Source organism: Ptychodera flava, chromosome 18 (genome assembly GCF_041260155.1).
Source record: "Ptychodera flava strain L36383 chromosome 18, AS_Pfla_20210202, whole genome shotgun sequence".
Classification (NCBI taxonomy): Eukaryota; Metazoa; Hemichordata; class Enteropneusta; family Ptychoderidae; genus Ptychodera; species Ptychodera flava.
This window is the reverse complement of record NC_091945.1, coordinates 342,800-352,521: the sequence shown is the minus strand read 5'-3', so window position 1 is coordinate 352,521 and position 9,722 is coordinate 342,800. Positions and strand designations below refer to the sequence as shown.

Sequence of the window (9,722 nt, the reverse complement as noted above, 5' to 3'; positions counted from 1 at the left end):
TGTTGTTTTGTGTTCATTGTTTTGTATTTATTATTTGTTTTTTATGTATGTTGCTTTGTTTGTATAGGTTCTTTTATTCAATCTGACTTTGATGACCCTTTCTGGGTGAATTCGAACAGCAGAGGCACTCTACATCTGGATCTGTACTAAACGTTTCATTTCCATATGTTTGAGGGCGCCTTACCTACTTATTAAGTCTTTGAATGAGGATGAGGCTGAGATTATATCAAACTACTTCCCAGACAGCTCACCCAATCTGTACCTCGCCTCGGGCAACTTCAGTAGTAGGAAGGAGGTACGCCTCTCGTGAACCTCTGGTCACTTCTTCAGCGGTCAAGCAGGACCTAGCTTCGTAACAACATATTATTATTGAATGGTCGACGCTCGTGAATCACTGGCCCCTAACTGGCAAGTTCGTTCGATAACAAGTCTTGAGCAAGTGTTCAACAACTCGTGAGTAATTATGGCAGTGTGTGCCTTCTCAGCGAGTTACTTGTCTGCTGCTCTTCCGGTTTCATCGTAATTGGCCAAGTAAGTGGTGAATGACATAACACTCACAGTATAGCGCCCATGCTTTTGGTCTAAGACACACGGCAAAGACCCCTTGAAGCATTAGAAAAAAATCTGTGTTTTCAATGCTTCTAATTACAGGGGCCTTCGCCGTGTATCGAACTACGAGCGTCCGTGAGTGTGACAGCATTTTTGTCTTGTTTATGTCACTGTTCTACTGCATACCGTCAACGTTGAACAACTGTCAAGGAGGTCCTCGATTTTTAGACGTTGTGTACGTACAGGCGATCGCGATGTCGGCGGGAGGCCGTTCACATGGTCCATCGATAATACCAAGCTCCTGTGTATATATGGGTACGGGCTAGGGCTGTGACAGGCGTGGCGAAGGGTTAGTAGATAGATGCATGGAGCTAGAAAAGGACGCTCCCACGCTAGATGCATTTTGCATGGCTACGGAATAACAGAGGGTGGTCTATAGGTGTTACATAATGGCACCTAATTTGTATATTGCTGTGAAAAGTCATTCTTTTTGTATGAATAGATTACTCAAAAGATAGGGATCCCTGTAGTACCCCTCAAAATCTTACCGTGGAGAACCCTGAATTTGGTTTTGCCTTGTGTGTGTAATAATATATTTAATATTTATTTATCGTATACACAGGCTCATACTATATTGCTTCATCCTTGTTATGTTTACCATAAAATATCAGCCTTGAAATTTCATGGTAAACACCGAACTGCATTTGCAATTTGATGAGTAAACAAAGTAAAGAGAGGGGCAATTGCAATTGGATAGTAAACAAAGTAAAAAAAGAAAGGGCTTTGAGAAACAAGGATATTTTGGGTGACTAAGTATGCGAATACTATGTTGAATCTTTTAATTTTAGAGAAGCATATATGCCCCTTCAAATAATCACAAGCAGTGCAACATGTTGCTCTTCTACAATGAGGTTTTGGATTATGATCAACACAGATGGCATTCTGCTTCATTATTATTGTCTACGATGTAACATCATACAGTTGATGTAATCTACTATATGTAGCTATAGTAAAGGGATTCAAGCTTTCTATCTGTAGGGCGTGATACTGCGTGGCAGGGCTGTGTGTTACCGGCGTTTATACTGCCTCCGTATATAAACACTGGTAACACAGCCCTGCCACACAAAGCTAGACATGATACAGCTGAAAGACTATCAACTTGGGTTAACCCCAGATTACAAATTTGTGTTTAAACTGAAATTAATGAAGTGTGAATGATTTGTGTAGAATTCTATTAACATTTACTAGTTGAAGAAAACAGTGTGCTAGTACTTGATATTAATTAAACTAATGCTATAACCTTAATTGCTAATACTATGAAAAAATCTTGATTACATAATCCAAATCACGATGTCGTATAGGAGAGGGGGTACTTTGGGATGGAGTCATCATTAGCATGTGTAATGTATATACACTTGCGTGACCTACCACTAATTTGACATAGATACTGGACTGAGTATCATTTAGGATTCCACTGCAGTATTTTTGTACAGTAATCCTCTGAGTATACTATAACCCATGCTAGGTGTACCGGTTGAAGCCCCTACACGACTCTTAAGTATTTTTGAAAATGCTGCATGTCTGGGCATAAGCCTCTATCTTAGTCCAGCTAAATATGGAAATAAGGTTTATAAAGTGTAACGTATTGTTACAGTTGCTAAAATAACTGGCAGAAGGCATGACAAACATTGTCAAGCTGTATTTCAGAAGAACCATTAGGACAATGAACAACTTTTGTGAGTCTATGACCCCTATAACCTAATAGAACTGTCCAATTCTGATTTCACTGGTATTTTGCATTCCTACTCAGATCTACCCTGATTAATTTACTTCTTGGAACACAAACTTCCATTGTTTGAACAGTCATGTTTTTCCTGTTAAGAGCTTTAAAGCCACATGAGCTGCAACTGTTGACATTATTTCATGATTTTATATTTAGATTAAAATTAGTTCATAGAAATGTTCTTACTCAGAGATGTTTACTCAAGTATAATTATCCACTGAGTGGGACTGCACGGGGAGGTTTCAGTAAGACAAATAAGAAACGGGTGCCGCACCCAAATATGGCCGCCCATGCAACTACAGGTACATGATAAAAAGGGTAAATTGTGCATTTGAATCATTACAAATACAGCATGGTGCAACTGAGTGAAAGGACCGAAAAGGGATTCACTCCATTAACAAAAATTCTCTGTTTTTCTCATAATCTGGCAAGATTTTGAAAATGTTGCAAAAATTAAAATGAACAAAAATGTGTTAAACTTCTTGCCTATTCTGCCATCTCAGGCAAATGTTATTGAGGCATAATTAATGACTAATATTGTTCAATTTGTGGATTGCAATGAACATCTGAGGATATTGGAGTTACCTTGAGGTTAAACAAATTTCGCAGAGTTGCAGCTAATGGGCCTTTAAGTGTTTACTTACATGTATGTAATTACAAATCTCACGGCTACATATTTTTACATGAAACTGACCATTTGATCTTGGAAAGTTTGGTTGCTTTTGCATGTAGCAAATGCATGCTGATGCTATGTACGGTAAATTGATACTGATCAGCAGCAAACGTGACAAAGCTTTCTTCTTACTTGAAGGATTATTAAATTCAGGGATTTTGTAATCAGTTTGATTTGGAACAGCAATGACTGTGTCAGGTTGGTTGGAAATTGTCACTGCTCAAGCTTGCTGTCTTTTGACTCCAGTATTTTATTAGTATCTATGCAATCATCTCATGCTAGTTCATGAGACAGTGACAAAAAGTCAATCAAATTTTGTCAATCAATGTAGATCATTTAATGTTATTACCTTCTCGTGTCTATTTATAGACAGAGAAGGTATTAGAGTTGAAAACCAGTATGCTGGTGTCAACTACTTCCGTCTGTCAATACTTCCGTCTGTCAAGATCCGTTGACGTTATGCCATTGTGATGGGTCATATCATAAAACTGGTGGGGGTGTTCATGGTTCAGGTTGAGGTGTAGGAGAACGATTTGAGCTGTGACAAAAATCAAAAGGGACTTAGTGGCATAGCCACAGTGTTACATGTAAGCCTTTCTCCAAGGTTCTTAGTTGACTACGATCTATTACAGACTACTGAGCTGACGTTAGGGGTACTCACTTTGTGTTTGCTCACCCTGTGTGCGCTAGTGTTTGGTACTGAGTTGCGTGGATATCCCCTCATGGCCTCACACGTGATATGGGCCTGTTGCATAATCTGCAGATGATCATATGCCTCTGAGTCTGAAAACGGTCGTTGTGTAAGCCTGTCGGCATTTTCCTTGCATTTTTTCTCATTTAATTTTGCAAAATATCGGCGAGTACCTCAATATTTCAAGATAACTCTTTCTTCCCAATCGTTTCCTGGAGTTTCAGAGTCATATGAACGAAAATGAGTGAAAGTTTTAGACAGGAAAATCGGACGTCGGCCATGTTCAATGTTTACAGTACAATCAGAAGTTTATGTGGAGGAAATAACTAACAAACACTGTTCGTGATGCCCGCCCTCTAGAGGCAGACCTTCCTGTATGAAGTACAACATTTGATGCTTGTGGAAAGCTTGACCACACAAAGGAGCATTTGAACTTTTAGAAAATGACAAATTGAATAAGAAGCTATTCTGAAAATGTCAAATACTGAGGAAAAATGCGCAAATATTCAAAATAAACAGGTTAACTGACTGGTCAGCTATAAAAAACAATGAAAATGTTTATGATCAAAAGTTTTTGAGATGCGCACATTTTAACAAATACAGAAATTATTAACATTATAAATATAAGACCAAACTATTTTTTCAGGGATGGGACAGGTTGGAAATGAAGGGTGAGAGACAAAGGCACTCCTATTGCTGCATGTGGATGCAGCCACACCATTTCATTTACAGCATACTTATTCACTGTGTTGTGTTCAAGTTCCATATTGTACTGACTGTCATACAAGGATAACATAAGCAAATCAAATCAAATTAGAAAAGGATCAATGCTGTTGTGTGGATTTTGCTGAACACGGCTGATTTTAATATTTCACCCTACATATTTGGTATCTGGCAAAGGCATATTTTGATGTAAAGTCAAAATTAACACTACATTGCTGACAATATATGTTACGTTTCTGCATGAACTTTTCTTTTTTAATTATAGAAAGTACTTCGAACAGATTAACAATTATCGTGATGTCAACCCATGATTTTACATCACAAAGACTGTAATTCTGCTAATTTTTTTTTATTTTTCAGTCATTTTATAAATTTTGCACTGCACAAGATGATTGAACAAATTGCAATGTTTGAATTTGTAAACTCAAAGAATAAAATCCTTTGGTCACAGATTAAATTATTTTTGAAAAGAAATTTACTCTCAAACACTTTTAGCATATATTCTTTACACGGTCATGTATTTCAAGGAAAATATGCCTATTAAAAACAGTAATTTCTTCACTTTCAATTTCTTTTGAATACTATGACAATTATCAGCCATGAGGTTTTACAAACACAAGACCAGATAAGCGTTTTTCATCATTTCCACAGGACTCTTTGGAATATCCCTTAAAAACAGTTAAAAGTGACTTAAAATGATCACTTGGTATACATTTAATTTACAGATGCCAGGTTGTGTATTTCACATGCACTCACGTCAGTAGGGAAGTGCGTCATTACTATTTTGGACTGTTAATTCTTATTTCTGAATTGTTTAACTTTTTTCCACATTGAACTATCTTTAGGCAGTTTATACTGTAGCTTAGAATTTTTTTTTGATTGATGTATTTAATCATCTTTTGGGTTCTTTGGGTCCATATCTCACCTCATGCCCCTACATCATCAACTATTTACCAATAACTCCATGCCAACAACCAATTACCTGACCTGGCCACACATTAGAGAAGGTACAGCGTCATTGACGGTATTTTTAGCTCACATTTGGTTTTACCAATGTGAGTTTATCGTATAGGCTGAAGTCGATGGCGTCTGTATGTATGTGTGTATGTATGTATGTATGTATTTATTTATTTGCTGCATCCCTTTTAGATCAGGGGCTCACTAAATAAAACATTAGGAGGCTGCAAAACACTGATGAAAAATAAATTTCAAGTACAGAGAGAAGAAGAAAGAAAAAACCCCCCCCCCAAAAAAAAACAAAAAAAAAAAAAACCAAAAAAAAAAAAAAAACCCAAAAAAAACCAAAAAAAAAAACCCACAGCAACAATAATAATAAAAACTAGAATGCTAACAGCTAGTTCAAAAAATTCCTTCTGTTGTCTACAGCTTCGACTAAGAATTGTTTAAAAATAATATCAATTTTGTAGCTTAATTCAGGGTTGTAGTTTTCAGTTGAGTCTCCTAAATACAACAAATCAACCCTTTTCTTTCAATGAAATCTTTATATAAATTCATTTCTTTGTCATTCAAGAGAATTTCTTCTGTCTTAGCCATTAATTTATTTCTTTCAGTTGAGAAGTGTTGACATTTAAACAAGAAGTGATCTAATGTCTCATCTTCTTTACCACAACATGGACAGGTATAATCATCCTCTCCATTTTCCCATCGTCTCGTTTCATATTTTAACCCCAGAGTACATGACCTTGCTTTGAACTTTAATTGGGCACCTTTAAATTCATTCATAGTTTTCAAATATGATTCACATTTTAATTTCTTTTTAAATTTTTGGTAATGAGCTAAGGTGGATTTTTTGGTTGTGTTGTCTCTCCATGACTTTTCATCATCATCTAAAATGATTTCTTTAATGTTTTTGTCTGTGAGGTTGTGGATAGTTGTGATATTTAAATTCATTTGTATATCGCTGACAGATTTTGGCCAGTTCCAACACAACTTCTCATTCTGCCCTGCCTGTGAATTAATTAAACACATGTGATTAAAAATTTGTTTGGTCCATCTGGAGTTGACCATATCATGTAATCTTTTGTAATATTTCAGTTTCATGATATTTAGTTTACTTCTCATTGTATTCCAGCCAAGGTCACCAAGTACTGCTTCATTAGCAGTGTGTCTGCAGGCCTTTAAAATAAATTTGCCAACCAAGCGTTGCATTCGCTCAAGACTTTCTAAGTCTGTTGTGCTGAGAACGAGTAGTTCCCCAGCATACTCAATTGATGGACGCATTATGTGATTCCACAAGGAAAAGCCATAATCAATTCTATTTATATCTCCATGGTTACCAAGAATTGCCTTCATCAGAGGAAATAAATTATCAAATTTTTCAGAGATTTTCACAAAATGAGTGTGGTCAGATAGGTTGCGAGATATCCAGTAGCCAAGGTACTTATATTCAGTTGCCTCTTTTATCTTCAAATATGTATGTATGTATGTATGTACGCACAGTATGTCCGTCAACATCAAAAACACGCAAACCGCTGCACGTTTCACCTCGGTATTTGGTGTGTGGATGCATCCTGGGCTATAGATGGGATTTTGTTCAAATGAAGTCTGCATTGCCAAAATTATGCAAATGAGCTTACAAAATGTGAAAATGGTTAAGAATTAATAACTCAAGAACCGCTTTTTTGATTGCTTTGAAAATTTGTGTGCAAGTACCTTAGATTAACCTTATACAGTTTTATGAATATTGTGAAGATATCCTTAATTTTGTATTTTTGCTGAATTTTTTTTGTGATTTTCTCATTTTCAGTAAAAATTCTTCTTCTCTGAAACCGCCGGCCCAATCGCTCTCAAATTTGGGTTGTCTCTTTGCAAGGGTGTTACTCTTCTAATTTGTTGAAATTATGACAAAATTGGGAAAATTACTATTTTTGTGCAATTTTGTCATTTTTGGTCAAAAAATCTTAGACAGTGTTTCCTTTTTAAAACCCCTGGACAGACAGCTTTCATCTTTCGTACACAGACGTACAGAGATGACAATAGTTAGATATGTGGAAATTGTCCTGAAATATACAAATTTGTATTTTTAAGACAATATTGTCATTTTTAGTCCCCACGGACACCGTCCGGGGGGACTTATAGGTTTGGTCATGTCCGTGCGTGCGTCCGTCCGTGCGTCCGTCCGTCCGTTCACGCAGATATCTCAGAGATGCCTGGAGCGATTTCATTCAAACTTGGTACAAGGATTACTTCATATGTCATACAGATGCACGTCAATTTGTTTTGTGATACGATCCAATATGGCTGCCAGGCGGCCATTTTATTACGATATTTTCATGTACAGAGCCATAACTCAGACATGTTTCAACCGATTTTATTCAAAGTTGGTACAAGGACATTGACCAATGTCATAGATATGCACGTCGATTTGTTTTGTGATACGATCCAATATGGCCGCCAGGCGGCCATTTTATTACGATTTTTTCATGTACATAGCCATAACTCAGACATGTTTCAACCGATTTTATTCAAAGTTGGTACAAGGACATTGACCAATGTCATAGATATGCATGTCAATTTTTTTTGTGATACGATCCAATATGGCCGCCAGGCGGCCATTTTATTACAATTTTTTCATGTACAGAGCCATAACTCAGACATGTTTCAACCAATTTTATTCAAAGTTGGTACAAGGACATTGACCAATGTCATACATATGCACGTTGATTTGTTTTGTGATACAATCCAATATGGCCGCCAGGCGGCCATTTTATTACAATTTTTTCATGTATAGAGCCAAAACTCAGGCATATCTCAACCGATTTCATTCCAAGTTGGTACAAGGACATTGACCTATGTCATACATATGTACGTCTATTTGTTTTGTGATACGATCCAATATGGCCGCTAGGCAGCCATTTTATTACGATGTTTTCATGTACAGAGCCATAATACTCAGACATGTATCAAGCGAATTCATTCAAAGTTGGTACAAGGAGATTGACTACTGTCATACATATGCATGTCAATTTGTTATGTGATACGATCCAATATGGCTGCCGTGCGGCCATTTTGTTACGATTTTTTCATGTACAGAGCCATAATACTCAGGCATATCTCAACCGATTTTATTCAAAGTTGGTACAAGGACATTAACCTATGTCATACATATGTAGGTCTTTCTTGTATGTAGGTCATTCTTGGCCATTGAGCGCTATCTGTATCAAAGTATTTTATCACAGACCTAATTAATGAAGAGGACTCTATCCTCTCTGAGGACATGTAATCAAAGTACCCATTAACAAGTGGGGACTGTGTCATCAACGATGACTTGTTGGTCAAGAAAACTTTATCTCAACATTACTTGTTTGATAGCTTTGTAATTTGGTATAAGTCCCTTGTTTGATAGCTTTGTAATTTGGTATAAAGTCCCGAAAGATGTTATTAGATAAATTTTCTGCTCAAAGTGTTGGGAAACCCCAAAATTTGTATATTTTAGGTACTTTTCTCAGTTTGTGACCTTAAATGACCTATACTAACCCAGGATATGTTGTGAGACAATTTTGAAGGCTGTGAACATAATTTTGTCATATTTTATACCTATTTGTCAGAAAATTTGATCCAGAAAACAAAGCTGAGGTGATTTTTTTCATTTTGGACCAATTTTTGCAACTTTTCTATGTGAGACATACAAAAACTGATGAGAAATTTGGATCCAGGATAATTCCAGATGTTGTAATCACCACCCACACTGGAAGGCATTTCACTATCTGTAACTAATTTAAGTGCTGTTTACATTAGAATGATAACACTCATGGCATTAATTAAAAATCTCCAAGGTTGTAAATGTACTTCCTGTCATTTGGTCTTATGTAATACCAAGGGGTGGAACATTTGATATGCAGGAGGGGGTAGGGTTTAGAAGATCAATGATGTAGCATTACTTTTTTACCAGATCCCTTGTGCATTTTTGCCCACTCCCACCTTTTCTTTTTATCAAGCCTTCTCTGTTTTTTGTTGTTGACATTTGCTTATGTATTTAGGATCTGCTTCTCCCATTGCTATAGAAGTTGATATGCATGTTCCTAAAGATGACCTCCAGTACCTAAGTTGGAGACCTTATTTGCTTTTGTCATTCTTATTTTTCCTGGTTTAAATATTTCTCGAATGGACCAATTCAAACCGAATGTGAGCACATAGTGTCCTTGACGGTATTTTTGAAAATTCTAAAGATATTCAGTGATTGCACATAAATTTGTAGACATTAAGCATGTCTGATAGAAAACATCTGAGGGCGCTCTTTGGTATAAATGCTACTTCAGTATGACTGTAGTTTAGTGTTGCTG

At 36.5% G+C, this 9,722-nt stretch overlaps 1 protein-coding gene across 2 annotated transcripts in view; it reads left to right on the top strand.

The window, feature by feature from the left end:
- The first annotated feature begins 235 nt into the window (after nucleotides 1–235).
- LOC139117960 (carbohydrate sulfotransferase 1-like) overlaps nucleotides 236–9,722 on the top strand; it is a 35,348-nt gene continuing 25,861 nt past the window's right edge. For both annotated transcript variants that reach the window (XR_011548606.1, XM_070681217.1), the window contains exon 1: nucleotides 236–531. The gene's annotated coding sequence lies outside the window, so the exon portion shown is untranslated. The remainder of the gene's footprint in view (nucleotides 532–9,722) is intronic.